Raw genomic sequence first — 12,545 nt, 5'->3', positions numbered from 1 at the left:
TGTAGAATTATAAAATTGCTTCACCTTTTTTTTTTTTTTTTTTTAAGACGGAGTCTTACTGTTTCACCCAGGCTGGAGTGCAGTGGCATGATCTCAGCTCACTGCAACCTCCACCTCCTGGGTTCAAGTGATTCTCCTGCCTCAGCCTCTTGAGTAGCTGGGACTACAGGCATGCACCACCATGCCTGGCTAATTTTTTTGTATTTTTAATGAAGATGGGGTTTTACCATGTTGGTCAGGCTGGTTTCAAAATCCTGACCTCAAATGATCTGCCCACCTTGGCCTCCCAAAGGTGGAGAACCACCATGGCGTGAACCACCATGCGTGTCCTGCTTCAACTTTAGAACCATAAGTCGGATGCCCTCAGATGGACTTACGGTAGTCCTTAGGGAGTTAGTCTGTGTGTTGCTGCTTAAATGCAGTTCAGTTGGAGCCCTGAGAGTGCCAGTGTCCTCCCCACACTTCCCAGGTGCTGTCCTCTTCCTGAACCCCAGAAGAGGTGGGCACCTGAGCTGGGAATTTCAGGTGACTTAATTTAGTTTGTCAGTGCCTACTCTGTTGAATAACTGGGTTTTCATTCTTGAGAAGAAACTCATGGAAGGGTGTGTTTCCTATCACAGGTTCATATACTAATTTTTTTGTTGAATTTCCTTAGTTCAACAAAATTGGGACTTAAGCCAAGTAATTATGAAGGTTTTTTTTTTTGTTTTCTTCCTGAATATTTCATGAAGGCTATGAAGTTGGAATAGGCAATTCCTGGGTGTGAAAGCTTTAATTTATCTACCTCATTTATTTTTAAATTCTTTTGTAGCCATAGTGTCTGTTTTCCTATTTTAAGACCGATGAGGTATTCCCAGGCCCTGTCTAAAACCTAGGAGTTGTATTGGTTGGAAGAGCTGAATGTCCAAGAGGTTTTTGTGATGCCTTTTTTTGTAATCTCCTTTTGTAAGTGTAATATTGAGCAAATGAAACATTGCTTTCATGGTTTAACAAGAAAGGAGAAAGAAAGAAAGATTCTAGCTTCTGGGAGAAAAGTCTTTTCCCTCTAGGTAGAAGGCCCTGACTGAAAAGTGGATCCAAGACTGTTAGTCAAGGTGTTGTCTCTTAGTTATTGCACCTGACTTTAGGATTCCCCAGATATTATTATTATCATTTTTCCTGCCAAGTTGTGCCTTTTCTACTGGAATTGTAAGTGAACACATTAATAGTACCTGTTTAGACTGTGAAATAGATGTCACCGAAAACATACCGGTGGCTTTCTCACTGTTGAGCTAATAATGGCTTGTGAATGTATGATCTATGGAAAAACCCCTTTTGTTGTACCTGCTGATGCTGTCTGTCTGTTGGAAAGCACATTTTGAATTTTTGCCCTTCAAAATTTAGTTATTTTACTTCCTGTGAATCTGTAATTATTTCAAAATTAAAACTTAAAAATTATAGACAAGAAAAGAAACCGTTTCTTTTACATTTTTTGCCACTTCCACAGCAATGCTGGTATTTCTTGTTCATTATATAATATTGTTTTCATCCCTAGAGAGAAATATTTTAGGACTGGGCCTGTGAGTAAGAGGCTCCTTGCACCCACTTGCTTATGCTTTTCCAGGGCCAGTGCTATTTTTGGAGGCAACATAACTTAATTTCTGGGCAAGGAATCTAGGGGCTATCCATTAATTTAGAGATTGAAAATAAAGGGAATCCCCCAAAACAGGGATAAAAGCATGTCCATGGTTTTGTTATTTGTTGAATTTTTCAACCAATTATGTACCTACGGCATTCTCCCCCCACCTCCCACTGTCTGTGGCACAATTTCCTCCGTGTATTCTCTTCACTTGTACATGAACTCCAGTCCCTCCCAGCCTGAAGTGCCCTTCCCAGATCTTTGTTTCCTTCTGCAGTGCATAATGTAGCAGAAAAATCAGAATCATACAATCTTAGGTGCAAATTCCTGGGTGTAAACTAACCCCTTACTGGTCTCGTGACCTTGGACCAGCAATGTCACTGAGCCTTGGTTTCCTCTTCTCTCCTTCTGGGGTGATCCCTTTCTCCCAGGACTGTGGAGTACAGTTGGTGAGGACTTTTGTGGAAGACTCTTGCCAGGTAAATATTAGCTCCTCTTTTCCCTCCCTGACTTTAGCAGCTTCCCCTCCCGGCCAACATTCCGAAGTTCCTCTGAGAGCATCTGTGGAGGCTGGTACCACTTTGCCTCCTGTTTTCTTCTTGCCCACTCTGGTCTGGCTTACATGCCCATATTCCCACTGCAGCAGAAATTTCATAGGATTTACAGATGAATTTCTAATTGCCAGACAGGACAGGTTCTTCTCAGTCTTCCTTTTGCTTGACCTTCTCACAGCATTTTGTTCACTCTTTCCCTCTCTCCTTTTGCTTCTACAACAGAACATCTGCCTGTTCTCCTCACTCAGATTGTTTTCTCCCTTTGGTTCCTTTCCTCTGCACTCTCTGCCACGCTTGGATACCAAGCTCTGACATGGACTCTTCTCTGTTCCCTTCCTTAGATTGACTTTATCCTCACCACAGCCTCCAAGCCTCTCGTGTCTTGACTATTCTCAAATCCAAATCGCCAGCTCTGGCCCCTCTTCTGAGCTCCAGACCTGAGCTTCAACAGCTTTTTGGACAGATTCTCCATATGACTGTTCTGTAGACTCTCAAACTCTGCCAACTTCCCACTCTCTTGCTTTTCTGAATATAATTTCCTTTGTTGTATAGGACAATAAACTCATGCACCTTATTGGATCGCTTTGATCCATTCCTTCTCCAACCCCCACCCTAATCCATCAGGTCACCCTTCAAACATGAGATTAGACTTCCTGAATGATTGAGAATGGACCAGATGACACAACCTGGAAAGACTAGGAGTTGTCTTCTTGTGAGGTAAGGTTTGACCAGTGAAAATGGGAAATAGGAGGGATCCTATCTCTCCTGTGGACCACTTCAAGGCGTAGTTGCTGGTTGTGATCTGTTGTGCATGCTGACCAAACTTTCTGTTGAAAGATTTTGCTTTGTTTGTTCCCCCTGAAGCAGAGCCAGAGACAAAACTAGCAAACAGATAATTTACTTGGGAAATGATCCCAAGGAGTAGGAATGAGAGACACTGTGAGTGAAACAGAGAAGGTGGGAAAGCTGGTACAAAGATACATTATTAAGTAGGCACCACTATGGGTGGTGATTGATGCTCAGTGATGTCAGGTGATCTAAGGAGCTTTGTGAAGTGCATCTAAGAATTATCCTCCTGGAAACATGAAAGGGGAACACTTATCCATCGGCTCCTGTTTCCCCATGGATGTTAACTCCTGGGTACTTCCAGGTGGTACATGCATCTGCGTACTTCCAGGTTGTACATGCATAAGTGCTGAGTGGGCTCTCCCAGCATCCCACATTGGCATTAGAGTGACCCTGGAGCAGGAGGAGAGAAACCAAAGAAAGATACTCTCAGGTTGCACCTGTATAAAAGTGATTGAGACCTGTGTAGAACTGTTGCTGCAGAAGTGATTGGAGTAGGAAATAGGGCTGAGATTTGAAGTGGAACATATAAGTTGTCAGATATGGACCTACTGTGTCTCTTTGTGGCCTCCTTGTGAAGCAGTTGTCAGTGCAGTAATTAATTACCTTGCGTTGCCTCACACATTTTTTTCTTGTTTCACTTCCTATTTACTTCTCCCTCACTCTTATGGGCTTGTATCTTCAAAGTAAAGTGTTAGCACTTTAATCCTTGCCTCAGCCTCTGATTTCTCAAGGACTCATTGTAAGCCTTTTTTTTTTTTTTTTTGAGATGGAGTCTAGCTCTTGTAGCCCAGGCTGGAGTGTAGTGGCACGATCTCAGCTTACTACAATCTCTACCTACCAGGTTCAAGCAATTCTCCTGCCTCAGCCTCCCTAGTAGCTGGGATTGCAAGCTTCCACAACCATGTCCAAGTAATTTTTGTATTTTTAATAGAGACTGAGTTTCACCATGTTGGCCAGGCTGGTCGTGAACTCCTGACCTCAGGTGATCTGCCCACCTCAGCCTCACAAAGTGTTGGGATTACTACTGTGATCCAACATGCCCAGCTGATAGGGCAACATCTTAAGAGGCTGGATAGCTTCTCTTAATTGCTATGGAAATAATGCTTTTTAAAATCAATGTGTAATAGTTTGATTATTTGTGACAACACAAGAGAATGGTTGGATCAAGGCAGTCAACATACTTTTAAAGCCAGGGAGCTTATATGGCAGCTTTTATTATTTTAAAGGTTTTTTTAACAAGGATTTTTTTTATTGATATGTAACTATAGACAAGTGCACATGTTATAACTACAGACTTTTATGAATTTTCACAAAGCAAGCACAACCATATAACCAGTCCCTGGATTAATAAATTTGAAATTATCAGCATCTATGAAGGCCCTCTTATGCCATCTTTCAATTACTTTATCCTTCTTTCCAACAGTAACTATTATCCTGACTTCTCATACTTCTATGGCAGCTTTTAAGGAGATCATTGTCTGAAGCAGTCACAGGTCAGATTGTGCTGAAAATCAGACCCAGAATCTGATTATGATGGCAGCACAGCAGAAAAGACTATGAGAGGTAGTCACATAGTCTTGTGAGAGCTTGAGACCTGAGTTGGGAACATTTTGGTAGCTGAATGCAACTATCTTAAACCCTAACATTCCTTTGAACTCCCTAAGTTGGCAAAAGCAATCTCTTCCCTCTGCCAGAGAGTAGTTGCCCCTTGCCTGGAAATCATGTTAACCTCACTTGAGTGCCTCAGTGCCTCACAAAGAGGTACTGATTCTCAAGACTTGTTGCCATTATTTGTCATTTCTTCCAGGCCAAAAACTAGACAGACCCCAGCACAACCTTGATGGAGAAGAAATAGCCTAAATGTCAAGGGAACTTATGGAACTTTTTACTGCGTGTCAATTAGACCTAGGGGACATTTGTGGGGGAGCTTGTGTGTGGAGCCCTCATTAATGGAATTAGTGTCCTTATAAAGAGGTCCCAGAGAGATGCTCTGACCCTTCTACTATGTGAAGACACGGTGAGAAGTCAGCAGTCTGTAACCTGGAAGAGGGCCCTCACCAGAACCTGACCATGTTGGCACTCTGATCTTGGATTTCCAGCCTCTGGAACTGTGAGAAATAAATTTATGTTGCTTATAAGCCACTCCATCTATGGCAATTATAGTAGCCCAAACAGACTAAGACACTGCTGTGACAAATTATCATCAACCAGTAGCCTATAACAACATTAATTTATTATTTCGCAGTTCTTGAGGCTAGAGGTCCTAAATCAAGGTGTCAGCAGGGTTGGCTCCTTCTAGAGGCTCTGAGGGAGAATCTATTCCATGCCTCTGTCCTAGCTTCTGGTGGTTTCCAGCCATATTTGGCATTTTCGACTTGTAGATACGTTACTAATCTCTGCCTTTATCTTCACATCATGTTCTCCTCTGTGTGTCTCTGTGTCTTCTCTTTTTCTGTCTTTGAAAAAAGACATTTTGTCATTGGATTTAGGGCCCACGCTATATCCAGGATGATGTCATATCGAGATTCTTAATTATATCTGCAAAGACACTATTTCTAAGTGAGGCCATATTCACAGGTATTGGGGCTTAGGACTTGTACGTATATTTTTGGGACCACTATGTAACCCACCACATAGGTCTTTAGAGTGTTAAGTAAGGCTCAGGGCAGATTATAAAACTGGATATAACAGAATTCTTGACACAAGTGCATGTTCTCCTGATTGTTGGATCAACAAGTTGGCTTGGTAAGGGCAGTTTTATTCCTTGCTGATCTGTTCTTCCAGCTAACCCACAGACTTGTGGTAGGGATCAGAATCAACTACTGCCACCTTAGTTGACCCATAGACATGCAGTTAGGAGCCACAACAGCCCCCTGGCCACCACAGCCTATATCGGAGGCACTCAGCCAAGTGCATTACAGATCAACCGAGTCCCAGCTGACCACAGGTACATGAGTGATAACAAATGATTATTTTAAGTGCTTGAGTTTTGAGGCAGTTTGTTTTGCAGCAATAGCTAACTGATATAGAGATTAGCACATATCTCCAGAAATCAATAGGCATTGTTTTTTGGCCTTTTGGCTAAGATCAAACATAGAAATCAATAGGTAAATAATCAGTAGGACTTTAAAGGATTTAAATAACAAGCTTGATGTAACAGCTATATAAATAAATCTGTATTCAACATCAAAGCAGAAGCATCTTTTTAAACAAATGTGGAAAATTCACCAAAAATAAGCATATTTTAGGCTTAATAGCACTTTTCAATTTTTTTCCAAAAGGAAAAACTGTATAAGCAAATTTATAATAAACAAATTATAGCAAAAAAGGAAAACTAAATTTAAAGTCTCCCCAAAATGATTTATTGGATTAGAATAGAAATAATCCTTCCAAAATATTTGAACATCAGAAAGAAAAAAAATGAAACAACTTATAGACTAAATTAGAAATTAATGACAAGAGGCATTACATATAAAAATCTCTGGGATGCAGTCAGCCATACTAAAAATAAGTACAGGCTTAATACATTTATTAGAAAATATGATATTTTTAAAATAAGTAAACTGAGGTTTCAACTGAAGAAGCTAAGGAAAAAAATCAAAGTAATCTTCAAAGTAAACAATAAATATAAAAACAGAGGCCAATAAAATGGAACAATAGAACCCATAAGGGTACATTTTTTTTCTTTTTCGTTTGGGGGGAAACACAGATAAAATGGATAAGTGGTGACAAGTTTAATCAAGATAAAATGAGAGGACACTAATAAAGAACATTAGGAATGATGAAGCTGTTGTAACTGCAAATACAGTGGAATTTCACAAAATTGAAGAGAATATTATATACAATTTTATAATAGCAAATTTCATAGTTGGAGGAAAAAATTCACATGATTTTCGAGGAATCAAATGGCCAAATTGGCAAAAGAAATAGGAAATTTAAAGAGACCAAAACACATACAGGAAAGGGGTCTAATATCTACCAAAATGTCACCAAGTCCACTTAATTCTCCTGGCAAGTTCTACCAGACTTTCAAGGAACTAAAAGTTTCATATTATTTAAGTAAAATTTCTATTTTACTTAATCAAGTAAAAATATGGAAATCTTCCCAATATATTTTGCAAGTCTAGTATAACTATGATACCAAAATCAGAAAAAGGAAGAAAGAAGGAAAGAAAGCTATAAATCTAGCTCATTTTATAAAGAGGAGCATTATGGGAGAAAAAAGGGCAGATTAAATCCAGCAACATATTAACGATCAGGTTCATTCTAGCTATGCAAACATGACTTAACTGTAGGCAAATTTCAATGTAAGTCACTGTATTAACATGTTAAGGAAGAAAAACATATGCACATTTTGATACATAGTGAAAAAATATTTGATAAAAATCAACTCATTCCAGAAAGCAAAATGAAAGCACTCAAAATAGGAATTGAAAGAACTTTCATAAAATATAAAGGTATTGTTAGAAATTGACTACATAGGCTGATGTGGTGGCTCATGCCTGTAATCCCAGCACTTTAGGAAGCCAAGGCAGGCAGATCACTTGAGCTTAGCGGTTTGAGACCATCCTGGGCAACATAGTGAGATCCTCTCTCTACTAAAAATGCAAAAAGTCAGGGGGTGGGGAGCAAGGGGAGGGAGAGCATTAGGACAAATACCTAATGCATTCAGGGCTTAAAACCTAGATGATGAGTTGGTGGGTGCAGCAAACCACCATGGCACATGTATACCTATGTAACAAACCTGCACATTCTGCACATGTATCCCAGAACTTAAAGTAAAATTTAAAAAAAAAATGCAGAAAAGCAAAACTAGCCGGGCTTGGTGGTAGATGCCTGTGATCCCAGCTGCTTGGGAGGCTGAGGTGAGAGAATGGCTTGATCCCAGGAGAATGAGATTGCAGTGAGCCGAGATTGAGCCACTGTGCTCCAGCCTGGGTGACAGAGTGAAACTCTGTCTCAAAAAAAAAATAAAAAATAAAAATAAGGGCTGGTCGTGGTAGCTGACGACTGTAATCTCAGCACTTTGGGAGGCTGAGGCGGGTGGATCACTTGAGGTCGGGAGTTTGAGAACGGCTTGGCCAACATGGTGAAACACTGTCTCTACTAAAAATACAAAAATTAGCCTCGTATGGTGGCGCATGCCTGGAATTCCAGTCACTCAGAAGGCTGAGGCAGGAGAATCACTTGAACCCAGGAGGCACAGGTTGCAGTGAGCCGAGATCACTCCACTGCACACCAGCCTGAGCAACAAGAGTGAAACTCCTTCTTGAAAAACTAAATAAAATAAAATAAAATAAATAAGTAAAAATAAACATAAAAGAAAGTGACTGCCTCCAAAGCATCTCATGGCCTGCACTCTTCTCCAGCTCCCAGGCTGGGAGCCAAGGGATGTTAGTGGAATCCTGTTGGGCTGCAGGTCTTCCATGGTTTTCTCCCCACAAGTGCTTCCTTTACTTGTGGTGGGTTATGCATCAGTCAGCCCATCTCTGGATCTGATCTCATTTCACCGTGAAGATATTCCTGCATGTTTCTGGCATTGGGAAGTATTATTTTCCTGCTTTCAGTTATATTTCTTTGACCACCCTCATTGAAATTTGAAAAAGGATGAGGGGTTTTAAAGAATAGGTTTAGAAGAATGGTTCCCAAAATTTTGTATAAATTAGAATCATCTGAGAGTCTTTTTAAAATTACAGAGACCTAGGTTCATCCCAAGTAATTTTCAACATAACTTTTCCCCAATTATATTAATAATGCATATTCATTGTTGAAATTTTGAATAAAAAAGTATATAGAGAAATACTGTTGTGAGAATGAAACCATAGACTTGAAAAATTTTGAAATGTGACTTTTGGGGGAGTTTCCTCCAGCCAGAAGTAGATGACAGTTTCACCTCATTTCTTTTGTAAATATAACACGAGATTTCCTCCCACTTTTCAGAAAGTGTTTCAAGAGCTATAGGAGGAGGCCCTTGTATTTAAACAAACAAACAAAAAATATACATGAAAGTTAGAATATACGTCTGAAAAGTATTCAAGTGTATATTCTGATAGTAGGGTGAGTATAGTTAAAAAAAGGTAAAATATAAGTAAGAAAGGTGGTTTAGATATTTATTTGTAATGGAATTACAGAATTTGTTTAGCATTTTTAGCTTTTAGAATATATGACATAAAACCTTAGGAAGAAGGTATTGATTTGCCTCGTCTCACACACACACGCACACACATACACACTCACAGAGGCTTACGTAGTTTCACAATTCATTAATCAGCAAAATTTGGGGAATATTCTTCAGTATTTTTAATTGTATAATATATGAAACTGATTTAAATTGTATTTGATGTTTTATAGCTGCTGTTTGATGTAATAGTACACTGTGAATATATGCTTCTGTCAATAAATACAGGAATAAGTATACTAGATCATATCTATCAGTGGTTGCATCATACTTGCTTTGTATTCATCAGGATAGGCTAGGTTATGTTGCAGTAACAAGCAATCCCCAAATCTCACAGTGAATGTTTCTTCAGGTTACTTGTGAGGACTCTGCTGCTGTATGTTACTGTTAACATTATTCCTCGACCCTGGCTTACAGAGCAACCATATTTAGAACGTTGCTGGTCACTATAGTGGAGTGAGCAGAGGGCTTGAAGGTCTAGCACTGCTGACCAAACACTTGGATTGCAATGAACACATGTTACTTTTGCTTACAATTCATTGGCTAAAACAGGTTGCATGACCCTACCCAACTAGAAGGGGCCAGGAAATGCAGTCCTGTGATATACCCCAAAGGTGAAAAATCAAGCAGAAATATTCAGTGGGCAGCATTAATGACTACTACATATACATGTGCTGTAATTTATTGAACCAGTCCCCCATATTTGTACATTTATTATATTTCTGCTTTCTCTTTCATGATAATTAGCATCCTTATAAATAAATATTGCTTGGTTTCTTTTCTTCTTGGTAGCGGAATTTCTAGATCAAAGTACACGTATATTTTAAGGCTTTTGTTCCATATTTAACAAATCACACTCTAGAAAGGTTTTATCTGTTTATAGCCTCACTGGATATTGGATGCACTACCGCAGGTCCCAGGAATCAAACTCAGGTCTCTAGAAAACCTCTATGGTAGGGATCTTCTGTCTCATGGATGTCCCCTGTCTGCCCACATTTGCGTGTTCTGTGTCTGGGAACCTACAACACTCTATCTGTTGTAGGTTCACGCTTTTATGATAATATCTATTTTCTTTATTCATGAAAGAAAATTGGTGCATGCTGAGTCCTTGGTCCCAACACTTTCCTCCCAGACACTACAGAACTGCAGATGTTATTCTACTGCTTTCTGGAATGCAGTGCTCTAAAGAGGAGGTTGGAACTCTTTGTCTCTTATAATTTACTTTTTTTTTTTTTCAGACAGAGTCTTGCTATGTTGCTCAGGCTACTCTTGTCTCAAGCAATCCTCCCACCTCCACCTGCTGGGATTGCAGGTTTGAGCCACCACACTCAGCTATTATTTACTCTTGTTATTTGAAGATTTAGCTGTATGAATAAAGTGCCTATTAGTTTATCAGCCATATATCAGAACTTACCCCTTGAAAGGGGCCCCATTTATTTTGCAGCAGGGAGCAGTGTTCAAAGTTTTGTCTCGTATTGTTCACAAACTGCCATGTGCCATGTGCCTTTGTCTTCCTTTCTCTTCCTATTTGTTCCCATTGCTGCCTACAAAGCTGCCTGGAGAGGATCCTTAACTGGCAGGGCCTATCTTTAATGATTTCGGAACTTGCATTCTGTCCTGTCACACTGTCTTCTGGGTAGGTACCACCCCTTCATAAACACACAGAACTCAATTTTTGTTGTTTGCATATATATATATAACTTGCCCAGTTTTGTTTTGAAGCTGACCAATACCCAAATTCATTGGGAGCAGCATAATGAGCCAGAAATCACTTTGGCTGGGGCAGCTTGACACACACCATAAATGCATGAGAGCCCTCAGCATGTGGGCTTAATGGATAAATGAAGTGTGGCGTGAGCAAGTCTGGGGAAGCTTAGCCATAGAGGCTTGTTTCATTGCCATCCAGGTACTTGTAAGCATCAGTTACAAAGGACTGCAAGCTGTTGGGAAGATCTCCATCCCCTGCCACTGGGAAAGTTTTTCTTGTTTGATAGACAGGGAACCCAGAGAAATTCCTCTTTAGTTACAGGTGGAGGGGGGATGCCTTCACATTAACAAAACTGAGTTTGGATAATGCTTCCTTTAAAAATTTTCTTTAGAAAGTGTGGGTCTGTCTATGACGAACATAATACATTTTTATTGCAGACATTTTAGAAAAATTTTTAAAGCATCAAAGAAAACAATGATCAGTCATAATTCACCATCTGAACATGACTACTCTTCGTTCTTTGCGCATTCTTTTGCTTTTAAAAAGAATATAGGCTAGATGTCTTATAAAAGTGTGATTGTATTGATATGAAGTTTTATATCTTGCATGTTTCATTTCACATACCTTGAGCCTGTATTCTTCTAAGCCTGACATTTTTATTTTGAAATAAAAAACCCTCTCTCTGTCTTTGCAATCCCTTTTTCAGAAGTAACCATTTTAGCAATTTGACACGTATTCATCCAAATATTTTCTGTGTTTATACAGATACAAAAAAAAAGCTTTAAACACATGTATCCCTTTTTGTTTGGAATTATGTTCTATGTATGGTTTACTTTTGTTCACTAAACAATGTATCTACTTAGTTATTTAATAATTTTTTTTCAGCCTGAGCAACATAGTGAGAATCCAGCCCTACAAAAAAAATTTAAAAGTTAGTTGGCATGGTGGAGGACACCCGTAATTTTTGCTACTTGGGAGGCTGAGGCAATGGAATCACTTGAGCCCAGGATGTCAAGGTTGCAGTGAGCTATGATTGTGCCACTGTACTCCATCCTGGGTGATGGCGCGAGACCCTGTCTCTTAAATTTTTTTTTTTTTTTTTGGTGATGTCTCTATGCCAGGGACTAAGAACCCTGGATACCTTCTTAGGGCACAGCAAGGAACTCCATCTCACTTTGAAAAACAGGTACAAAGTATTTCATAAATAATTTATTTAACTATTCATCTACACTTTAGGTTGGTTCTAATATTTATGGTTTGACTGACAATGTTCCTCTTATTTGTCTAACCCTCTGCTAGCCCAGATGATGAGGAAAGTGGTAATTAATTCAGCAAATGGATTAATTACACTCTCATATTAACCACCACCTCTCTTCTGGATATGCAATTTAAAAATACTTATTGCTGTTATATCTAATTAGCACTACATTTGGGTTTTCTACTGTTACTGTTCTAAATTTTCAAGTAATTTCATGTTTATGATGATGCTTTTAATGGATTGGATAAAATGGGAATTTGCTAAGAAGTTTCTGGGATCCATCTGTGATAGTGAGAACTAAATATTTGACCCTTGCCCCCATACTCTGGCTTACAACTCCTAATATCCTTAGAATCTCCAAAGCGAGGTATGCTATTGAG

This window comes from Chlorocebus sabaeus, chromosome 22 (genome assembly GCF_047675955.1).
Source record: "Chlorocebus sabaeus isolate Y175 chromosome 22, mChlSab1.0.hap1, whole genome shotgun sequence".
NCBI lineage: Eukaryota > Metazoa > Chordata > Mammalia > Primates > Cercopithecidae > Chlorocebus > Chlorocebus sabaeus.
The sequence above is the reverse complement of the archived record's forward strand: the minus strand, read 5'-3'. Positions refer to the sequence as shown.